At 42.5% G+C, this 19,859-nt stretch overlaps 1 protein-coding gene across 9 annotated transcripts in view; it reads right to left on the reverse strand.

Moving 5' to 3' along the window:
* The window catches only part of baz2ba (bromodomain adjacent to zinc finger domain, 2Ba), a 69,395-nt gene extending 57,990 nt beyond the window's left edge, over positions 1–11,405 (reverse strand). For all 9 annotated transcript variants that reach the window (XM_053445490.1, XM_053445404.1, XM_053445322.1 and 6 more), the window contains exon 1: positions 10,917–11,405. The gene's annotated coding sequence lies outside the window, so the exon portion shown is untranslated. The remainder of the gene's footprint in view (positions 1–10,916) is intronic.
* Positions 11,406–19,859: the final 8,454 nt, after the last annotated feature.

The raw sequence follows: 19,859 nt of genomic DNA on the forward strand, positions 1-19,859 counted from the left end.
TAAGAAAGCCAGCGCTGCCTACCATCATTTGCCTGACTGAGAATCCAGCTGTCAGTCTATTAACCTCATTTTATTCTAAGATCTTACCCGTTTTACATCAACAGCAGATAGATAAAACAAAATATCAAAAATACACACACACACCATTTCCTTCAGACTTAGCACCCATAGTCCTCACAGTGTCCTCATAAATCATGTCAACTTCTGTTATTAAAGCTGCAACTAACCGTTATTTTCATTGTCAATTAATCTGCAGATTATCCCTCAGATATCTTCAAGATACTAACCTCCTCTGCCAAGGAAGTCATGGTTTGGTTTGTCTGTCTGTCTGTTATTCAGCAGGATTACTCAAAAATAAAACTACAGGGCAGATTACTGTGAAATTTGGTGGATGGGTTGAGAAAAAACATGAAATGATGGTGCGGATCCATAAGAGAGCAGAGGTTCTTTTTTTCTTCAACTTTTTCATTCATGGATCAAGGTTAAATGATATTTATGAGTCTGTTAAATTTGATTCAGATAAAATATAGCTAGATAGCATCATCTATATAGCAATTTTCAAAACAATTAAAGTCCTTTACAAGATTACATAATAAATGCAATTAAAAAAATTGAACTGATTCACAATTGTTCTATATTATTTTTCATTGATTGACTAATGAGTTCAGTCAAATGAGTTCAGTCAAATCGTCAACTTAATATTAAAAAACAAATAAAATATCAAAAGGATATCTGCCATCCAACAATAGACGTAATGTATACGATGGAAAAAACAAATGATTATAAGTATGTGATCATTTTATGTCACAAGAAAAAGAAAGAGTGACACAAAGCGATTTATTCTGGCCTTTAACAAAGTGATTAAACAAATTACTGCCATAAGTTATTAGTTTTGAATACTTTTTTTTTGAAGTAACAACCGAAATGTCATTTTATAATCGCCGTCATTACTTACTAATTTCCATCTAATTAACTTGAAAAGGCGAAAAACAAGCAAATGCAAAAACAGGAACTATCTGCAAACGTATAATTACCTGCATTTACAGCCCGGGCATGCTTACACATGGACAGCGTACAACCAAAGTGTTGTGACGTCTCTCTGAATTGTCTTGTTTGGTTTCCCTAATCTACCCCTCCACCCCAACCTCCCTCACCCACACTGGTGTTGACTTTACTTTAGTAGTCACACAGCAGCAGTGAGGCATCTGCATGGGGTTAAACACAAGGGTCGGACTTTTGTACAAGCCACAGACAGAGATAAATGGAAAGAGAGAGAGAGGGAGAGGGAGAGAGAGAAAGAAAGAAAGGAAGGAAGGAAGAAAGACTATTCTTTACAAAAAAACCTCAATGAAACTGTTGGAAAACAAGTGTACTCTGAAGATACACCTATTGAGATCGCCCTATAATCCCTTGCTTTTAATATTTGATGTCTTGTTAGAAGAGCGACACTAGTGAGGTGTTTGTCTCTGTCGTCTCTGTTGATCTCTGGCACACCGGGTCCCTGTGGGAGCAAGCGAGCGAAACTTGGCCGCAGACATTTTCCTGAAGCCCCCAGAACAAAACAGGCAAGTCTTGACAGTCTGTCCGCCACAGAGTCGTCACACAATCAGTTGCAGGAAACCAATCCCTAAATAGCAGTGATTCATCTCATCATCACACACAATGCCAGTACACAGTGCACAAAGAAGCTCTCTCTTCCTCTCTCTCTCTGTCTGTCTGTCTTACCCTATCTGTCTCTACCTCCCCCCTTCGGTGTGGTCTCTCATGCTGCTTAAAAATAAGTGCTTCTCATAGCTTTCTTTGCCCTGTGATTTACTGGCAGTGTTAAACTGCAGGGCAGCATCTTTTATCGTTACATGATCTGGGGCTGAAAGCTGACAAAATGGAATCTCTATGCGAGTACCTTTGTATGTGAGCGAGTGTGCGTTCGGGGCAGAGCCAGGGAGCGGGCGGAAGAATAAAGAACTTGCATGAGAGACGTTTGTCTAAGTGCAATTCAAATCCTCCCAGCCTCCCGGTGCTGCGGATATGCGTGTATGTATGTGTGTGTGCGTGTGTGAGAATATGCGTGTGTTTGTCATTCCACTAAATGGTTTCTTCCTCGACTTGATGGAGCAAGTGCCATCTCAAGGGAACAGGTTACACCACACACATAAAGCGAAGCGCTCTGAGACTGGCGAAATCTCAGAACATTAGCGCAATCCATTTTTGAGAAGTAGTGTAGATATATATATATATATATATAAAGAATATATATATATTGAATAACAGGCTCTGTTATGTTTATATCTGTCTACGTGTGCATGTTTTGCGTTTCCGTTATAACTGCTATATTATCCACTTCCTTTTTTTAGTTTTTATTCAGCTATGCAGTCGACCTGTCCTCGCCGGTGCCCGTCCACAGCTGTGTGTTTGGAACAATGATATCAGTACAGTGTGTGAGCAGATCATCACCAGCGGATAATCAGGCGAGCGCAGGGCGACACAACAGGTTCAGTGTATCGTTACAGCCTGGACGATCCATCAAGATGACGTGTGAAGGTCAGAATAAGCCGTGACCAACACAGCTGTCACATCTCCTCCCAGGACCCTCTTTGGCTAACTGGCCTTCCAAAACACTCAGCACAAAACATGGCCAAATGGGGAGCACGGGGGCCAAGGCCGACCGAACATTCCTGTAACCCAGGCTGGGCTCGTAGCATGACATAATTACTCTCTGTACAGTAACAGAAAGTGGGTGAAAAGGCAAATCAGAGCGATTCTGGAGTAATGACACCGCAAATATGAGCGGGAGACTGTTTGAATATCCCGTAATGAAAACATTGAGATGTCTATCAGTATTGGCTTTTCGAGATTTAATTCAACACCCAATATAGCCACAGTTTTAAATGACTGCCAGCTCTGTTGTGTGTGAGGAGAGGGCTACGGCGGAGATGTGTGGAGAGCAGATGTGAGTCCACTTTGATTTCAATGCCTCTGTGTGTGTGGAGCGTCTATTAAATGGATCTGCTGTCTTCTTGATCAAGGGAGTCAATAAAGGGCCAGTCCTGTCAAACCCTCAGGGGTGAGTGCGTATGCACATATGTGTCTGTGTGTGTGTGTGTGCGTGTGTGTGTGCGCGTAAGTGTGACAGTGTGTATGTGTGTGTGTTATGGACAGAATTTGAAGTACTCTGACAGGTGAGTGATTGAGTGCTTTCATTTCCCTCCAGCGACAACAAGACATGTGCGCACAAACACATTCATAGTATACACACACACATGCACACACCGAGAAAGAGAGAGAGAGAGAGAGAGTGAAGTGCGAGCTGTTGTTTCCTAAAGGATGCTGCTCCTGCCTGCATGCTTAAATTAGCTCTAAATGTTTGGATTACACACGGGAGCTCTCACAGAGGATTTAGCAGCTATAGCCTAGAGTCCGGGGGATGTGTGGGTGTTTCCATCTACACACACGCTCACACAAGCCTACGCACAAGCATTAAAAAATATTCTTTTAAAGATCAAAAACATATTTCACACAAATATCACTTAATATACAGTATTCTGTAAACCCTTGACAACAACAAGTTGCATCCATGTAACCCCGGACGAAAAACAAGGAGAGATGCCATGAAAGGCAAACAAACAGCTCTTAATGGTGCCAACAGCAACAGCATTCACCGTTTCATTCATCAGGTTTCTGCAGTGAGGAGACAGTGCTTTCACATGACACTTCTTTTAAAGAGTGCGGTCGGCTCGCCGCTGTTGGTGGGGGGAGGATAGGATACGTTAGCAGACGTAGAGACGGGAAGAGAAAGGAGCAGAGAAAGAGAAGGGGAATGAGGGAGGTCAGCGCCCCCAGTCTCAGATAAAGGCCCTCTCCCTCCCTTCTGCCTCGGCTTTCGAAGCCCCTGCCAGGATCGAGAGGCGTCTCACGTTACAGCTGTCTCTCAGTGTCATCGTTCAGAGAGAGAGCGCGCAGGCGAGAGGGAGAGAGAGAGAGAGACGGAGTGAAAGAGAGACAGAAGGACGGACAGACAGATAGGGGGAAAGCGGGACAATGCCACAGACTGAGCTGGGCCAGGCTTTCATAGAGAGACAAGAGGAAAAACAACAGCAGCAGCGGCAGCAGCAGGTTCAACTGAATGAGGGAACTCGCCCGGTGGTGTTTCTTTAAGTAACGTTGATGTAACATAACTTCATACTCTAATGTGGAAGCTTTTCGGGAATCACTGAGATGCGCTCTGACCTTTTCAGGACTAATTATTTTGAAATGTAGTGACACCAGAGAGAGCAGTCAGACCATTTCCTTCACACCACCTGCACGGCAATAACTGAACATTCAAATTTCGTAAGGATGGGAAGAAAAGGGGAATTAAAGATTTTTTTTAAGTACATTTTCTTGCGTGCAGTGAGAATAGAGGAAGGGAAACACACCATAGTAAGAGAAAACGCATGATAATGATTGTAAGAAGAAGTGCAACAGGGCTTCAACCTCGCAGTTGCCCACGAGCACAGGAACATCCTTTTTTTTTTTAAACCTGAAAATCATCAAAAACAGCCACTTGTCCCAGGTCCAATAGTGACTAATCCAGTGGCTGCTTGCACTTCCGCCTGTGCTGCTAACAAGGTAGGGCCATGTAGGTCAGTGCAGAGTAAAGTTGACTTCAGGAGGGAAGAAAGGAAACATAAAATTCCAGATAAAAACTTCATGAAGGAGAAAGAAAGCTGTTTATGCAGATTTTCTTTCACTCACATACTGTTGCACTTCCACGGCCGACACAGTGAGAGCTGATTGTACTGGTGTGGTTTCACATAAAACATGCTTCTGAACAAATACACGTATAGATATAGCACCGCTCAAAACTGCCTCCCTGTTTTTTTTCCCTTCCCCTGTCATTTCTCACGGCGCACGTAGGAGTTAAATATTTAAAATTCTGGCTTAGCTGGGAGCAGTGCTTTGCCAGCACAGCTAAAATAAAAAGCCTTTGTGGCAGCAGTGACCAGATTTTAAATGCTGAAGAAGATCAATAAATGGGGGCTGTCGAGGCGCAATCTCATGCATTTGTGTGTGTGTGCGTGTGTGTGTGTGTCCTGTCCCTATGCGTAAATGCTTGTCTTCTGACAGCAGGCGTGTGTATGTGTGTGTGGATGTTTGTGTGTGTATGTGTGTTTATGTCTGTGTGTGTGCGTCTGACACCCACCGTGGCTCACAGTTCCCCTGCCTGCTACAAGCTATTCTATAGTATCATCAAGAACCCCACTGACCCAGGAGGCACACCAATAGAAAACCAATATCATTCCCATTCCCACATCCGAAACATTCTTCCTATTTCTTTTCAGTATCCTTTTCCCATCTGAGCCAGCATGGGTGACGTCTGGAAAAAAAGTGTCAATACAGGCTCCCTGTTCCAGATTGGGAAATGTCAAGGTGTGGTAAATAGCAGGTTTCCAGAGCTCGTCGACATTTCCATAATCAAGTTCTTGCTGAAATAAAAAGATGGGCATTCAGGCAAGACGGACAGAATGACACTGTTTGTTTTTCTTAAGGGAAACAATATCTGTTCCAAAATAAAGTCTAGCTCAGCGAATGTTAAGAGCACCTTACTTTCAAGATGGTAAATACAATCAGGAAGAGAAATCCATTAATAATGTTGCCATGTTTTTTTTCACTTTGGCGATTCTATACAGATCGTGTGAATGGATGCTTTCAGCTTACATAAAGCGATACTCTTCTTCACCATGCCAGTTTGTGATAGAGACAGGGAATTATGAGGACTTGCTGCTCTACGGCTCCACAAAGGGAGCACATCTGTATTTTCACCTCCTTGCTAATGTACAAAACACAAACAGCCCTGAAGTGGAAAAATCATCAGGACCTTTTGAGACTTCATTAAAAAAAACTAGCCTGGACTTTCCAAACAAGGCATCTCTTTGGAGGGGGGAAAAAAATGTCAACCTTTTCACCTTGCTGGTGGAAAAACAGGCATCCCAACGAGACAGAGCATGAACAAACAACCTTGACTTTCATCAAGGAAATTCTCACATTGAATGATAAATAGAGGCCCAGGGGACGAACAGCAAAGAAGCAGCTTATCGCCTTCCCCTCCCAAATTCGGCTGCTCTGTCTACTGTCTCCTGAAAGTCAACACGGGGTGACCCATTTGCACTTTACACTGCCTATTGTTCCATAATTAATCCACTATATGTAATCCACAAAGAAATGCACAGAAAACGAATATGGGTGTTGAGTCTTAATCAACAGCTGAACTGGTCCGGCACACAGGGTTTGCCCAATCTCACCATCTCAGTTTATAAAATACAGATGCAATTCTCATACATACAGAGAAACACCGGCAGAAATTACTGGTCAAAGATGTTTGAAAAGGCTCATAACAGGGTCTGTCAGCGAGCGTGCACTTTAGACAATTGTTTGTGCATCCTGACTGTTGTGAGGACATCCAGGGCACACGCAGTGCTACCGAAATAGCAAGGTAACATAAGGTTAGGTAGATCAACTGAGTGCTAACCAACTTCCCAGCTGAGAGTACATTAACCTGCAAGGCCATGTGAACACGTATCAATGAGTGCGCTGCGTGCACGGGCCTGTAGCACAGCAGAGAGCCGCATAGGCCAAGACAGACCCACAGCAGATCTGTAGCAATAAGAGGTGTTATCAATCTAATGCCTAGAAGCTTTTAGGGCTTTTGCCCAAATGCAGCTTTTCTCAAAGGATCATTAGCCCTCGTAGGATTAATGTCCACTTCACTAACATCTGTTTGAGTCCTCTGTGTCCTGGTGCATTATTTCATTTGTTTCATTATTGTATTCTGTGTGTATATGTGCACATGGACATTCGTGTGAAAATGTCTGACGGATGGAGGGGGGGGGGGGGGGGGGGAGGGGGGAAATATGTCCGGGACTGCTGTGTTTAATAATAGTTCTTGAATCACAGTTAACACAGAGCAGATCTCGACTTCCTCTCTAAATTTTACAGCTCTGTGTCAGTGCTAACATGCAGAGTTTTGACAGGGCTCCCAGATGGCCATCATTATCAATAGATTGTTTGCAGGTCTGATTAATCTCAGTCTAAATATAAAATACGGACATCAGTGCCAAGAAATATTTAGGTTAGGAGCCACCCACAAACTGACTGTTGAGCATTTTATATTTAGACCATTTCCAAAATCTGAGTTACACTATATAGATTTGCACGAGTTAAAGTAAATGCTTCTGTCATTATCGATTCAGTCTCTAATCATCATGCATAATCATAGCATATCTTGTCACATGCTATACAGCACATTCTGAGGCCCAGGGTAAAAGTCGGACAATCAGTTACAGACTTAATGAGCCACGAACTCACTCACAGTTTGCACAATGTGGAAATATGTACTGAAATTTCCAATAACTCATTCATATTGTCAATAATGATACCAATGTGACTACAACTATTTCAGCATGATCCTTGGTACATACGCAAATACATCAAAACACTGTGTGATTTATTCATGTTTTCAACAGTGTCGTTTTACAGTTTCTGGAGTCAGTCAGGCCGGGGGAATGAGCACTTTGTTTTTCCTACAGCAGGTGAACCTTTGGACGCAGACTGTCAGACAGCTGCTACAAGTGAAAACAAGCTTTGGTTATTGTCAAAATGTGGAACCGAGTTCTACTGAATCATCACAAAAGTTTTGAGAAACACACGAATAGTGTCACCTTTGCACTTAAACACACCAGGGTAGCGTTTGTCACATTCAGCAGAGACTGTGTTATGGCCAAAAACAAATATAACAGCTTAATCATTTACATGGCTGATCCACTGGACATGATTTTAATCCCAATACAAAATGATAGTGTCATAGTTTTAACTATAAACCTCATACACTTGACTTGACCGATATTTCATGCACACCTAATAAATCTCAATTCACCACATTTCCTTTAAAAAACCCACAAACTATGAGTTTCCGCCAGAGAAAAAGAAAATGATAGACCCATATTCAATAGTAAAGGATTATAGAGAATACAGCATTGTGTGCTCATGGGATTGTCTTCTCCAAAGCTGTCCAAGTTCTGTCAGATTCAGCACCCCCAGACACAGAGCTCGTGAACCTAATTTCACCTAATCAGCTTAGTCAATAGCAACCGTTTGCTGTGACTTTGGTAGACATGCAAATAGGGCTTAGCTATGTCTATCCTTAATTCCTGAATGTTCAAGTCAAGCGGAAGTCCTCCTTTATCTCTTCAAAAACAACAGCTCCAATTTGAAAGAGAGAGAGAGAAGCAAAGGTAGAGAGAGAGAGAGAGAGAGAGAGAGAGAGAGAGAGAGAGACAGAGAGAGAGAGAGACAGACTAAAACTCCAGCTGAGAGTTGTGTTTTTTTTCTTTCTTAGCCTGGCAAGGAGAGACATCTCTGATTTGAGTGTGCTTGAGGTGGCACAGTGTGCTTTCATTTCAAACCGACATGGCAAACGGAATCTGACACATTTATTCCCCCCTTTTGCTCTCGCTCACCCGCTCTTAAATTAGGAGAAAACACACTGCACAAATATATTAGTACTTCTTCTTGGTTTGTATGTTCAGCTGCAGCACTTGTGCACACACACGCACACACGCACACCATCAGCGCTCCCACAAACACACACTCTCACACTCAAACAAATCTGCACAAAATGACGCTAACAATAGACAGCTGTAATAGTGGTGGAAAACTGTGAGACACTGTTCCGTTTCAATTCACTGATACCACTAATGGCTTCTTAGCAGCTCCATGAAATCAAGCAGCTGTCATATAGATGCATCAGCAGTGAAAGGAGGGAAAGCCATCCCCATAAGGACAGAGGCACCGCGCCTTCGTGTTTGGCTAAACATCTGCTCCTCTGCACTCCAGCTTTGCAGCAATAAACGGGCAAACAAAAGAGGTGGGAGGTGAAATGATCACATTTTCCATTTCAAAGCATTTACCCAGTTTGTTTTTCTTTCCCCCCCCCCCCCTCCTCTTCCTCAAACTGCTAACGGGACATGGGGAAGAAAGTGAGATCAAGTCAGTTGTTTTGTTTTTTTTGTTCAAACTCTGACGGGGAGAGGGGGGGCTGATCGCAATGAGCCAAAATATCATCTCCTGTTAAGATGGACGACAGGAATTGAATAAGGTCACCGTTTTCCAGTCAGTGGATAAGAGGAGCCTCCCGTCTAAACTGTTGCAGCACAGCTTAGCCGGGAAGGATTCAAGTGTGTGAGTGTGTCTGTGTGTGTCTGTGTGTGTGTGTGTGTGTGTGTGTGTAACAATGAGTGTGCACAACCTGTCAATCAATCACATCAATTCAACTTTGTGTAAACAAACACTGCACCATTTGCCAACAGACGGTTCTTCACAGGACAATAAATAGTTCCTATACGTTTATTTCAAACAACTGTGGGATTCAAAAGCATTTGGCAGCGACATCCACTAATATATTTAAATATTTGTTATGCTGTCCTTCCCTTAATAGGATTCCTGGTAATTAAAATCCTTCCTTTCTTCCCCCCTTCTCTTCCTCCCTCCCTCCCTCCCTCCTTCCTCCTCCTCCTCCATTCATTCATTCATGTGCAATTGCGGAGATAAACAAAAAGCAGCAGTGGCTAAAACGCTGAACCCCCCCATTTTCACATTGTCCTCTTTAAAAATAAGACACTGTGATGCTTTTATTCAATTCGCGATTGAAACCCAAACACCAGCATCTGTGCGAAAAACACCACAACCCTGACCTGCACCACCTCGCCTTATACGTGTGTCTAAAAACACACACAACACGTCCATCTTCTGATGTATAACACGAGTCTAAATCATCTCTGACAAACCATCTACCATCTTCAATGTCCCTTTAAACACCCACGCACAGGACGCAATGTTGTGGGTTTTGTGTGTAAAAAAGTATTTTAAAAACTTTTCGTAAAACTTGCGAAGAGGAGAAAAAAAAAACGTGGATCCATTTCCTTTTAAAAGTGTGTTTGTGTGAGTGTAAGGGGGGGGGGGTAAATGGGGGGGGGGGGGCGGTAGGGGTGCTTCAGAGGGGACGAATTTAAAATAACCAAGATGGCGAGAGGCTTGTTGTTTCGGAAGGGGCAGGGGGGAGAAAGATGGAGGATATTGTAATATACACAAAGGGATAAGATTCGACAACTCGACCGCCGCCTGCGTCGCCTGCTCGGCTCGAGGAAGCGACCGCGACGGCAGCAGCTCCTCCTCCTCCTCCCCGGGCCGGCAGGCGAGCAGTGCGGCTAAACAACGCGGAAAAAACTCCGGAGCCTTCTCCGCAAAAGACCGAAACAAACACACAACACACATGTTTACAACACGTCCGACCGTGTGTGTGTGTGTAGGGGGGTTTGTGTGTTTGCTGCTAATTGTTTGTGTTTGCGGACTGGAGGGGCCATTAGAGCGGATGGGTTTTAAACGGACGGACGAGCGAGGACCAGCGGCGGTCGCCTCGCACTTCCAGCCCCCCTTCTCCTCCTCCTTCCACATGTCTCCTCTCTCAGCGAAAATACGCTAAAAAACACCCCGCAACAACTGCGCTTCCACCCGGCCACTGCACCGCGACACTACCCGGCGAACCCAGAACCAGAGAAAAAGTTGAATTCCTCCCAGCGGTTTAAAAAAAGACAAGTTAGCGGACACACAACAACCCGCAGAGGGGGGAGAGGAGAAGGGACACAAAGACGGTTCCCACTATCGGGTCACCCCGGAGGAATAGGAGCGGACGTCGGCTGTGTCCCCGTCTAAGTGCTGGAGGGACACACCGAGATAACTGCGATAAAACGCGGAGAGGAGCGACACCGAAAAGAGAGAAGAACCGACGGCAGCTCCGTGCGCAGCTTCTTCCTCTAACCGCGATGAGGCTTCAAGGGGAAAGAAAAGAGACAAAACAGCGTCAGAGGAAATAAAACACTTACCTTGTTTTTAGTTTCGACACTTTACTTAATGTCCAACGTGGGGCTTTCTCTTCTCCTAAGCTCTGCTAAACACTTCGGCTCGGTCTTCTTCCTGCTTCTCGCCTCTTTTTTTCCTCCTTTAGCTTGTGGAAGAGGTCGGGGACGAATGATAAAGAAGGGAATTGGGCAGTAATTGAGTCTCGGCTTGTGTGTGTGTGTGAGTGAGCGCGCGTGTGTTAGTTACTAACAGCAGATTGAAGGAGACTCTTCTCAAGGTTTATTCAGCTCCACTTCAAGGAACCGACCTGACGTCAGCTCACTACCGCCACACAAAGAAAAACTTATTATTTGTGCAGCGGCCGCGGAAACGACGGATCCTTCTCTCGCTGACCGTCCCTCACTTCTTTTTTTTCTTTTATTTAGAAGAACGTGTCGGATCGTTGCAACTTTTATTTATTAATCCGTTTGTTCGCGTCTTGTCCTGCGGACCTCATGGCGATGATCGGGCCACCGGAGCCAACACATGACATAATAAACAAACATGCACGATTAAAGACTTAAATAAATAAACACGTTTTTTTTTGTTTTTTTTTATGCGTTTGGTATTTCATTTTCTAAATGAAAATAACTTTATTGTCACTTTGATTAATTACTGGTTTGATGCATGTTCTGGTTTGATTTGCTGCTCTAAGAATAGAGGATTTACTGGAGCTGCAACGATTACTGGGTTTATTGCTGTAAGTAAATTAATCAGCAGCTATTTTTATGATTTTTATCAAGATTTGCTTTTTTTTCACAGGTATTTCTAGGAACTGTTTGGTGGATAAAACAAACACCAATCCTGACTTTTCATAATAATAAAGCTGATAATAAAAATAATAACTTACAGATTAGTCGGTGACACTTAATTTCTTATGTATTCTTTTCAAAATGTGCTTTAACAATAAAGTTCAGTATCACGATAATGTGGAAAAGGACATTATTTGGCATTTTGCATATGAAATGTTAACACAAACGTCGAAATAGCCATTGATCGATTTTTTCTATCTATTGATTATATTAGAGACACTGAATGCTCAGTTGATGTTGGACTAAGGTGCATCTGTCACTGATCAACTCTGTCAGAACTCTGACATGTTTTAAAAGCCAGAATGTGATATTATCATGTACACATCAGGTACTAAACACACACCGACCACCGAAGGACCATATCTGGCATTTTGCATATTAAATAATAACACAATCTTCTAAAAAAAATAGCCCTTGATTTGATTTTCTATCTGTTGATTATTGGATTAACAGTTTAAACTCTCATATTTAGACCCGATGAATTAAAGTTGGACTTAGGTGCAGCTATCACTGATCAACTCTGTCAGAACTGTGAGAGGTTTTCAAATCCAGAATGTGATATTGTCATGTACACATGAGGCTCTAAACACCGACTGACCATGATATCAAAGCAGGTAACGGGCTCACGCTGTGTCTGATTGCTGCGAGTGCAAAATAAACAGTCAATTTTCCATTTCCCTTCAGAATCTCCACCCGTCTATTTATCCGACATCAGTAAAATCCCGGTTTCATGAATGAACCTATAGTCGTTCCTCAGCACTGAGCCACTGAGATCCCCCCATGTGTATCACTACTAACTGACCAAATGAGGACGGCTCAGAAACACATGATCAAACAAACACAAATCAGACAGACAACTCAGGCTCCAAAATGAAGGCATTTGCCAAACACACACACAGAGGGAAAAAAAAAAACAACAACACAGAAATGGGACAGATCCTCTTCGGGATAGGATCAATACATCGCCTGGCAAAGACGGCCATCTGTGCCTAATTGTATGCTTTACCTCCTCTTCTGAACACACAATAAGCAACAGGCTGAACGCAGGCCCTCTGACCCAGACTGGGTTTCCAGACGGGGGAAGATTATTTCATTCAACTGGAAAACAACAAGGGGGTGGGCTGGAGGGGCGGTGGTGGTGTGTTTTTTCTTCTTTTTTTTTTTTTTGCAGATGGGGTGGGTAACTGTTCTTATGATGCCCCACCCTGACGGGGATGGGTCACCAGCAGCCGCAGCCAACTGGTGTGTCCCATCACCAGTGGCAGTACACACTTTTTAACAGGTATTATACAGGATTAACAAACTGTCGGCTGTTAGTTTATAGATACCTCGTAAATCACACGCAAACAATGAAGCCATTGTTAGCGGCGTGATGGAGTGTTGGTTTACGGGCACATTCATATTAATGCTTCATAAACATTATAAATGACCATAAAGGCAAATTATTCTCTCTTCCCCGATCGGCTGTTATGTCACCACGTCCAAAAGCATCACCCGAACTTTCTCTGATGGATACATGCATAGGATTTATCTGTACACATTTAAAACAAAGATAAGAAGAATAGGTGGGGTTTGGGTGGGGGTCTGATAAAACATGCACCATCACCGAGCTGGTCGGATGGACACAGAAGCCCTTATTCAGCTTGTGCTGTGCAGTTAAAGCCATTTTATAAGCTCGCTCTCCATGTTCTTTGGTCATTGATTTTCCTCTCTGCCCCTTTCCATTACCTGTTGAGATGGGGGCGTTTTGCTCTTCTTCACACACACACACACACACACACACACACACACACACATGCACACACACACACACACACCCACGCGCACAATCCTCTCTATCTGTCCCCCTAGCCACTGGCACCCTGGTGTATTTCTCCATCTCCTCCGCCTCTTGTTGCAGGGATGACAGGCCATGAGGAATGACAGTGGCTCTGTTTGTCATACAGTAGCAGCGAGAAGCAAGGATTTTTTAATTGCATTGGAGAATCTTCATTAAAGAGAGCACATGGGGGCGGGAATACGGGGAGAGGGCTGCATGGGGTGGCGTGGTGGGGCACTCTGAGCCTCGTCATTAGGAGAAGGCACTAGCAGCGTGGAAGGGTGGGCCCTCTTTGCATGCACACTGAGAATGCCTGCCGTACCTCGGTCATTTGTAACATAATAAGTGCCAGCACAATGACTGCAATGCGAGAAAGCACACCACAGGGAAGAGAAGGGGGAAGGGAGACAGCATGTCTGTCTAAAAGAAGGACTTCTTTTTTTTTGTCTTGATTAGAAAGTATAATGAGCCACTAAAGAAACAGGGAAAAAAAGGATCTCTCCTGAGACTGATGGAAAACAAATTAATCTGGTGATTTGGATTTAATTATTATTTTTCTATTAGTTCACGATGCAAAGACAGGGACAGCCGTCAGAGGCGAGGAGCTGTGCTTGCATTTATTGATTTTTGCCCAGACACATTCAGGGAATACAGATTCATCTGCTCTCCTCCCCACACAATCCACTATGTGGGATTCCATTAACACAAGAAGCTTCCAGCAACTCTGAGATGTTTAATTTGAACACCATAAATGGAGCTTAAAATAGTGTTCGCTCAGAAGAAAAGTGGCCTAAGGAAGTCTTTTCATGCAATTGAATTAGGTCTCACTTATTGTTGTGACCCACATAATAAGTATTAAATAAACACCCAATAAATTAAATTAAGACAAGGTTCTTCTGCATAGGATGAGTCGAGTGCAATTGTTCCTCCCTTGCCTGCGACATCTTACAACTTGTGAGTTTAATTTAATCTTTTGTTTTGGATTAATATAAGAACCCTGCAAAAAGAGAACTGCAATTATTCCCATCCATGTAGTGTCTCCTCTTTGTGGCATCCTTTCAATACATCAGTAGTCTTGAACACAATGCCTTGTGAGATGTAATGATTTGCAAAGTCAATGATTTGAACTGCCTGTGTGATTAAAGCACGGGGGACCAATTTGCGGCTGCTATATGTAGAATATCGGTGTGCCTCAAGGAACACTCATATTCTCTCGCTGACATAAAATTCAGCAATTATGTCAGATGAGCACTGTTATTGATCGCTATCGCACTATCTCTTAGTGAGAAAAAGGGGGTTTGGCTTCACCCAATTATAAATATTCTTGAAGCCGAACCACACCTATGGCGTATGGGAATCAGTGTGACAGTGAAATATGCATTAATCCTTGACCTTTAACCCCGGGGACATCTACCGGAAGCAGGTTAATGGATGTTAGAATTGGTTTTGTGGCACAAATGTTTTAAGCGATCCCATCGTCAGCCTTTACAGCTTTCAGAAAGAAAAGAGCCTTCGACTAAACACACTCAAAATGAACTATAGATAGAAAGCGATTTGACAAATCAACTAAATAATGTTTTCCATGCAAGGCTGACGAACAAGCCCCTGCGCAGGCGAAGCGAGTGCACTCAGAGAGTGTTTATTGTGGTGAATGTAACTGAGCAGAACCCTCTGTTGCATGATGTAATACACAGAAGGGAGAAATCATCATAATAGCAGAGTAGTAGAGTGAGTCATTCGTTGATGAGGTACATTCACACTGTCATTCAGTGAGGAGAGGCAGTCTGTGTGCACATGTTGTCAGTGTGTGACTGATGGCGAAAGAGAGGCAGGGAGAGAGAGAGAGAGAGGGAGAGAGGGAGAGAGGGAGAGAATTAGAATGTTCCTTTTCTGGGAATGAGGAGTCATTTGTGCCAGGAAAGTGGAGAAACAAGTCCCGGCCCCGCAGTGATGCATCTCTCCACGAAGAATGAGATCACAAGCAAATGTCACCCCAACCTGAGCAGAGCCAAACGACCTTGAATCAAACAGAAACACATCTTTATCCACATCAGTGTGTACACATACACACGCACGCACCACACAAAATGTCAGCAGATTTTTCCATTTGCTGAATCTGCGCATAAGTGCAGGGCTTTAGCTTCGATAATCAACCTAGTATTTTCCCCTCCAGCCGACATGAATATCACCCTGAAGGAGCCCTACTGTTGAACACTGTTAACTACAGTTATCTGAGCACTTGGTTTTTATAATTTCATCAAGTTTAAAATTGAAGTGGGATGTAATTTACCCCTCAGCTCATGGGCCTGACAAAAAGAAAGAAAAAGATCAAGAAAGAAATGCAAACAGGACAAACTGATAAGAGTTAAGTGACAGTTTGTCTTATTGTGCATTATGTGACGGACTGAGGGGATTTTTTTATTCAAGGCAAATGACTTTCACACCCGAAGGAATTTCAAGCTTCAGTGCTTTACTTTATCAAGGTTTACATACGACGAGCTTTGATTTCTGTCCACTGCAGCCGGCGAACGCACATCTGTGACACAAGAGAATACTTTGGGAGATAAGCGAATCCTCCACCCCCCCCCCCCCCCCCCCCCCCCCCCCCCCCCCCTTATTATCATAAGTTCGGTTTTGCTGTGTTCATCTCACTTCTCTGACCCACATAGAAAGGGTGAGTTTAGTTATCACCGTTGTGCAGTTGTGACACCGCGTCGTCTTGTTTTGCTTTTTTAATTTTCTTACAACCCCGGTTTACATGGTCTGTTATACATAAACACACAAACATTACTTGAATAATGCACGGTCATTACCTGGAGGGGAAAAAAAGAGACATTATTGGGATGCCACGGAGACAGAACTGCTTCTATTAAGTCACCACTGGTGATTTGTAATGCAAAGGTAAGCTACGAGATTCCACTCAAATGCTAATCCACAGGAGGCTCTCGGCTCATATCGACAGACATCATCACTGGAAACGTCAGTCATCTGAGATTTTACAGCGTTCAGCCTTCTGCAGACAGATTCCTTTTTATTTTTTATTTTACAACTTTGGCAGAGAGTTCCCTGAAAATGTGGATCAAGCGTAGAAAAGGAGAACGGTTATACACACTGCAACATACTGACAGTGGAACTCGTAACTAATCGCCCAATTAGCCATTCTTTGTGCTACATGATCAGCATTTAGTATGAATGCCACTTTCATTTAGGACATACTGCATTCGTGAATGGGAAAGGGAATTTGGGATTCACTGAAGCAGCATTTGCCCAAATAACATAAAAGCACCTATTTAATATGAGAAAATAACATTTAAGACATAGTCCATGATATAAATAAATAGAAATGAGGTGCAGTAGGCAGTGTAACTTCCCGAAATGAAATCCCTAATTGCAAGACAGGCTTTCTGAAAGAAGTGTTTTCATTTTGAAATCCACATACATGAGGATTCTTCTGAGATTCATCTCACATTTTAACTTCACTTACAACATAGAAAAGAAACACAACAAAAATAACTATTGTCAGTGTGTATTGAAAACATAATAAAAGATAATTGAATCAAATTGCCTGGTGAAGAGGATCAGTTTAGTTCAAGGACAGTGGGACAATAACGACAGGAACGTGTTTCATTCCCTTTAAATACCTCTGTTCAACCCCATTCTGAACACATGTCAAGATAGTGTGCTGCTATTAAATGAAAATGGCCGTCGCACTCAGCATCATAACTTGTCAAATTGCACATGCCTATAATCATAAGAGCAAACCTTACTTGACAGAAAATACCCTGATGTGGATACATCAATAGTAAAGAATTAGCACATATATTTGTGTGCAAGGTGAATCAGGCTTTGGTTTGTCCTCCATGTTAATTCTCTCAGCTCCTATATTAAAGATAAAAGGTCCAGAGTGACATGGATGCTAATGCATTGTATCAAATGTTTCCTATTGTCTAATTATAGACCTTAAAGTCTCATCTAAATGCAAAAATAAATGTCCAGGCATATATCATGTGAGCGAGCTATTTTCAGACGGTGTGCGTCAAGGCCGTCAGAGAAAAGGGACGTGTTTTCACTGATGCAGATTTGTTTAAATATATATAAAATCTAAGATCCTTTTACGAAAACATATAAACTATGATTTGAAGCGCTGCAATACATTTTATATTTTGTTTAAGTTGAAAGATTTCCGTTTTATCCACAGTGCTAAATTAGAAAATATATGTTCAAAATAAGATTTAATCAGAAATAGCTTTAATTCTCACTATTTAATTGATTCACCGACAACTCACCTGCACATTTGCCTTCTCTGTGTTTTTAATATTCGGAACAGACCTTTTTGAGTTCTTCCCACAGTTTTAAATTAATTTGAAGCTTGAGTGCTCAAATACACTTTGAGATTTTTGGAAGTGTCTCAGCAAAATAATCTCGTTTAAGCTGCATCATGAGCTGACGTTCACCTCAGAGTGTTTTAGAGAGAGGCTTCTATTTACTGCTATTAACAAGAATGGAGTTGGCTATGTGAGATTTTGAGTAATCATATGTGTTTTTATAAAATCAGGGTGTTAGGAAATACCAATTATTAATTTGTCTCAGATCCTCCAGGGAACTAAATCTATATAAAAGACAAGTGCAAGAGGAACTTCAACAATAAAACCCACCATATAAAAACAGAGGAGAGAAATAAACAATCTGATCTGTGTGCTTGGGGTGACAGAAATCGGTGACGCTGAAGTCAGAGCGTGTTAACATCTGTCTGTCAGCCTGTCACACCTGCACGTTCAGAAGTTTCATTATGAATCATTTCTGCTGAATGAAGCTTTAAAGCGCGAAGGTGTCAAACACGATCTCTTGTAAACTAAATATATATTTGTTGTACACTGTAATGATCTCATTTACAGTGATACAAGTCTTTAAATGCCTATTTAGCCAATAGAATTACCATTTAAACTAAATACACACTTATTTCTCCCCGGAAGCCAATTGCAATTAATTTTAACACATATCATTTGTGCGTATTTCTTATCAATGTGACAGTGTGTGTTTGTGTTCATTTAATAATTAACCGTTTATATTAATTTCTTTGATTGGAAAAATAAATGATTCAACAGACATGTTCACACTGAACTGGAGTATTTATCCAGCTGGGCAGGACGAGCGATTAGTTACTGAATAACTATGAGTGAAGCAGTAAAGGTCTGATGTTAGTGAAGGTAAATACACATCTTGGTCACACTGTGGCCTGCAGAACAGAATCTGTTTTCCAGCAGGAAATAAATGCACTGATACGTGTCCACATTTGTCTGAGAAAAGAGGGATATACTGGAAATACTGAATAAATCATTTGTTCAATGAAACATGAAACAGACTAAGACAAAAGCGTCCGGACCACGAGGTTAAGAACACGTCCGCAGACGTTCACCAGGCTGCTCAGAGGATCTATTTGTTGACAAGCATCTGAACGTGGTCTTGGGTCGGTCGGCCTGTGGGGGTGGTCTTAAGACGGTTTTAGGACTTATGAAAACCGGCCCTGTGTTAATTAATACTGGCAGGCCACTGTTCCTCCTGGCAGTGTGCAGGCGGACATTTTGGCCTGCCCTCAGTGACGCCTGGTCAAAAATAGGGCACCACACTGCACAGTAATGATCACAATGGTGACATCATCTTCGCCTTCAATGAGCTCTCCCCTCAGAGCTCCTCCGAACAAAGAGCAGCAGGCACGCAGGGGAGGGAGGCAGATGTCACTTTGTGTCTGGGGAACATTAAGACCAACAAATGTTCTTTGAATCCTTGGAAATCTGTTTGAGCCTTTAGTGGTTAGGGTGAAACACTGCTAAAAGTCACGGGCTCCCTCTCAACCGGTAATCAGGTGTTTGATTCTTCATTTTGTCTGCAGTAGCATTTTAATCTCAATTAAAAAAATGTACCCTGATAGGAGAAGGGCTTTATTTATTATCATTACCGACTAATGTGTGGATTATTTTCTTGATTCATCGATTAGATGTTTGGTCCAGAAATTTGATTGTTGATTTTTGTTTCGCAAACCTCAAGATACCCTCCTCAAATGTGGCTTGTCATTATTAGAGGAGCAAAGAAACTCACGTTTTCAATATTCACATTTAAGAAGCTCAAACAGAGAATCTTTACTTTTTTCATTTAAAAAAAACTATAAATCTAGTGCTAGATGACTGATCGATTAATCTTTGCAGCCCTAGATAGGATTTATGTTCAGAGCAAAGCTACAGCGAGAGAAGTGAACCACAAGTAGTTCACTTTGTAGATGGTGCCCCCCCTCAAACATG

Source organism: Pleuronectes platessa, chromosome 1 (genome assembly GCF_947347685.1).
Source record: "Pleuronectes platessa chromosome 1, fPlePla1.1, whole genome shotgun sequence".
NCBI lineage: Eukaryota > Metazoa > Chordata > Actinopteri > Pleuronectiformes > Pleuronectidae > Pleuronectes > Pleuronectes platessa.